General features: G+C 41.3%; 1 non-coding gene across 1 annotated transcript; it reads left to right on the top strand.

Annotated features, from left to right (window-relative positions):
- The first annotated feature begins 367 nt into the window (after positions 1–367).
- Positions 368–474, top strand: LOC147950108 (small nucleolar RNA R71). Its single transcript, XR_015565495.1, has one exon. It is a non-coding gene; the product is annotated as a small nucleolar RNA R71 (small nucleolar RNA).
- The last annotated feature ends 4,265 nt before the right edge of the window (positions 475–4,739 follow it).

A 4,739-nucleotide genomic window follows, 5' to 3' on the forward strand; every position in this document is an offset into this window, starting at 1 on the left:
TTTTGTGCTTTGAAACGTCCTGGGAATGGAAGAGGTGGCTTGTAAGCAGGAGGAGTGTACTTAGCAGGCTTGACAGCTTCTGAGTCTGCAACACGATAGACCACTCGAGCATGCACTCGATCGAGTGGCTGTTCGAGTACTTGGTCGAGTGCAATAACGGACTCCAGTTGCTTTGCACAAACGTCACTTGGGGCTTCAGTAACTAATGAATTCCCCCAAACTTGGACTTCACTGTCCTCAGTGACTTCCTCATCAGAGATATGAATGGATTTTGCAGTGAACTCCCTTGGATTTTGAACAGCTTTTCCAGGGAGTTGGTTGGGTTTAGGAGCTGAAGTAGAGGCAATGTTACTCTCCATATACTTCATTCTGGAGTTGAGGACACTGAGTTTGGAATCCTTTAAACCTCTCCCAAGCTTCACAAAAGCTCTCATTATTCCTTTGAGCAAACTCAGAAATTTCATTCCTCAACCTAGCAGTCCTTGCATTGGAGAAGAACTTGGCCAGAAAAGCTTTCTTGCATGCATCCCATGTGGTGATAGCTCCAGTAGGAAGAGTCTTCTCCCAAAGGTGAGCTTTGTCTCCAAGAGAAAATGGGAAGAGCCTTAATTTGAATCCATCTTCACTCACTCCATTGATCTTTGTGAGTCCACAGATTCTGTCAAACTCATCAAGGTGATCTAGTGGATCCTCCATTGGCAACCCATGAAACTTGTTGGCTTGTATCATTGAGATCAATCCACTCTTGATCTCAAAGTTATTGTTTGCTACTGAAGGTGGCACAATTCCAGCCCTTTGGTTGTGAGTATTGGGTGCATCTCCTGCACCAATGTGCCTTGGTCTTTGCTCATGGATAGCTTGTTGCTCCATGATGTCTTGACCTTGTTGTTGTTGAACTACTCTTCCTTGCTTATGTCTCAAACCCTTTTGTAGCCTGTGGATGTTGTCTATAGGCTGTTGAAGACTATCTTTGCCTTTTGACCTTGTGTGCATCAACAAACTCTACTACAGACTCGAACAGGTACACGGTCGAGCGCAGGCTCGAGTGGGTGGTCGAGTCGACTGGGAAGTAATGGCTAATTTGATCCGGCTTCTGGCTCGATCAAGTGCTCGATCACAGCTCGGTCGAGTGGTGGTCGAGTAGGTGGTCGAGTGGGTACCTGAAACACAAAACAGCCAAGCAAAGGAAGATTCGAGTTCAGTAGCTTCACAAGTGTTTAAAACGAACTTAATCTTAGACTAATAATGATCCTAAATGTCACAAAACACACTCAAATGGGCAACGACGCCAAATTGAAACTGACTTTCTTTGTGGTGTATGAATGAATGATGTATGGAATGATGATGTATGGAATGAATAGAAGTCAGGGTGTTTCAATTCCCCTTATGCAGTTGCAGTATAAGAGGTGTCAATCCTATCTGAGTGATTGTGAACAATTAAGATGTGCATATGAGTCTAAGTCAAGCCAATTGTAAAGATTGTTTGTCACTAACAATCCTAAAATGAGATATGAAATGCAGAAAGTAAAAACAACTAGAACAAGATACTAAATGCAAACAGAACAGACAAATTAAAGCTATAAAGAAACTAGAACAGAGATAGACACTATGCTAATGAACTAATGCAAGACAAGTAATGAAGAGGAAACTATGTGAATGCAATGGAAATGAAACAGGAATGAAACAAGACAATCACAAATCAAAAACACAAGTTCTGGGGATGAACTCGAGCAGCACTCGACCGAGTGTAGGTCGAGTACGTGGTCGAGCTAGACTTAAACGTGAAAACAGAGCAACACAAGAAAAACAGAGCAATGCTAAAACTAATCAAACAACAAGCAAGCAATGATATTTAGACTAGGATTTCAATAAACAAAGAAGGCCTTGAGGAGGGATTCATGGGCTGAGCTAATCATTGTGGTTATCTAACTTGGTCAACAAATCTCAAGCAAACATTGAGCTGATCTCTAGACATACTATTCTAAGACATGTTTAATCCACTCTCATGGCAAGAAACAATCAAACCTATGCAATTCTAGACTTGTTCTCACAAAGTAAAGAATCTACACAAGCAGGCATTAAGCAATACATCTCAAACCAAACAAGACTCCTAATCTCTTAGCAAGCCTAATGGTAAGCTCTAGATCTAGCCTTATCTATGCTCCTTAGACATTAGTGTGATGCTAAGATGCTTGAAATCAAACCCTACCTTCTCAGATATAGGATCAGCATTAAGATCATCTAGCCTAGAAGAGATCTACAACAATCAAGCTTGACCAAATCAAACAAACCACAAGATCAACCCAGCCTAACCCATCCTCAAGGTCCTAAGCAAACTACTCACAAGAACACATGGTGAAATATGTCAAAAATCCAGAAAATAATGAAACTTGCATCATTAGAGAGATGAAACAGAGATCTACAATATTGATGAAGGAATAAAACTCGAAATCTTAATACTTTGAAAGTTATGAAACAAACAAAATATAAGAATCTAGTCTTTCTCTCTCAAACAAGTACAAGATCTAAAAAAAATAAAATAAAAGTGCAAAAGGAATAATATCTAAATAGGTAAAAACTAGGTTTTAGACTCTCTAAAAAGCTGGACTCTTTGGTGGCTGCAAGTACAAGGGCCTTATATAGGAGGTGAGGTGGAAGCCCTAAAAATACAAAAAGTCAAAGTGGTCAACGGCTCGGTCAACTCGACCAGTGCTCGGTCGAGTGGCTGGTCGAGCTGGCTTCTCTCGTGCATTCTCCACTCGGTCGAGTCCTCCTCAGCACACGGTCGAGTGGTGGTCGAGTGGTGCGGTCGAGTTGGACTCCGGACCTTGATTCTACAGCCTTAACTCTCTTGTTTTCTCCTCAGCATTGCTTCCATGCTCCTTAAGCTCCAAAATCACATGTTTATGCATGAAAAGATGCAAATGCAGTGCTACTATACTCTAATGCATGATTAGTCCTAAAGCTACACAATAATGGCCTAAATGGATAGCAAAAGATGCAAAAGTTGTGAATAAACTAAGGGAAAACAAGGTAAAATATATGAACATCAGACTTAAACGTGAAAACAGAGCAACACAAGAAAAACAGAGCAACGCTAAAACTATCAAACAACAAGCAAGCAATGATATTTAGACTAAGATTTCAATAAACAAAGAAGGCCTTGAGGAGGGATTCATGGGCTGAGCTAATCATTGTGGTTATCTAACTTGGTCAACAAATCTCAATCAAACATTGAGCTGATCTCTAGACATACTATTCTAAGACATGTTTAATCCACTCTCATGGCAAGAAACAATCAAACCTATGCAATTCTAGACTTGTTCTCACAAAGAAAAGAATCTACACAAGCAGGCATTAAGCAATACATCTCAAACCAAACAAGGCTTCTAATCTCTTAGCAAGCCTAATGGTAAGCTCTAGATCTAGCCTTATCTATGCTCCTTAGACATTGGTGTGATGCTAAGATGCTTGAAATCAAACCCTACCTTCTCAGATATAGGATCAGCATTAAGATCATCTAGCTTAGAAGAGATCTACAACAATCAAGCTTGAACAAATCAAACAAACCACAAGATCAACCCAGCCTAACCCATCCTCAAGGTCCTAAACAAACTACTCACAAGAACACATGGTGAAATATGTCAAAAACCCAGAAAATAATGAAACTTGCATCATTGGAAAGATGAAACAGAGATCTACAATATTGATGAAGGAATAAAACTCGAAATCTTAATACTTTGAAAGTTATGAAACAAACAAAATATAAGAATCTAGTCTTTCTCTCTCAAACAAGTACAAAATCTAAAATAAAAGAAAAGTGCAAAAGGAATAATATCTAAAAAAGGTAAAAACTAGGTTTTAGACTCTCTAAAAAGCTGGACTCCTTGGTGGCTGCAGGTACAAGGGCTTTTTATAGGAGATGAGGTGGAAGCCCTAAAAATACAAAAAGTCAAAGCAGTCAACGGCTCGGTCAACTCGACCAGTGCTCGGTCGAGTGGCTGGTCGAGCTGGCTTCTCTCGTGCATTCTCCACTCGGTCGAGTCCTTCTCAGCACACGTTCGAGTGGTGGTCGAGTGGTGCGGTCGAGTTGGACTCCGGACCTTGATCCTCTTGCTTGAAGACTCCTTTGTTGGCCATGACCAGCTCCCCCTTACCGCTAAACAAGCCGAGAGAGCCTTGTTCTTTTTGTATCTGTGCACACATATCATCAAGGCTTGGGAGCTTGTCTGACCTTAGAATGTGCTTTATGAGGTCGTTGAAGGTAGGGTTGAGGGTGAGGAGCAGGGCGAAGACCTTGTCTTGTTCCCTTCTCTCGTTGAGTATGGCCGGGTCCATGGTGTTTGGCCGGAGCATCTCAAATTCAGCCCATAGTGACCTAAACTTCCCGAAATGTTTGTTGAACTCCATATATTCTTGATTCAGGTCATTGATAGCCTTCTTGACTTCAAAGACTCGAGTGAGATTGGAGATATTTCCGAAAACGTTCTTAAGAGTCTCCCATAGTTCACTGGCCGTTTCGCAATAAGAATAGGCTTCTAGTATGGGAGCTTCAAGAGAGTTTTGAAGTATGGAGAGGACAGTTTGGTCTTCTTGGAACCATTTAGCTTCTTTTTGAAGCTTAGCCTCTTCTTCATCTTCTTTGATGGGTTCTTTTCCATCTTCTTGAGCGACTTTCTTTGGAGCTCTTCCACCTTCGATGTGGCTGCAGAGTCCGCGGCCACATAGCACGGTCTTAG

Source organism: Camelina sativa, chromosome 1 (assembly GCF_030686135.1).
Source record: "Camelina sativa cultivar CO46 ecotype springtype chromosome 1, ASM3068613v1".
Taxonomy (NCBI): Eukaryota; Viridiplantae; Streptophyta; class Magnoliopsida; order Brassicales; family Brassicaceae; genus Camelina; species Camelina sativa.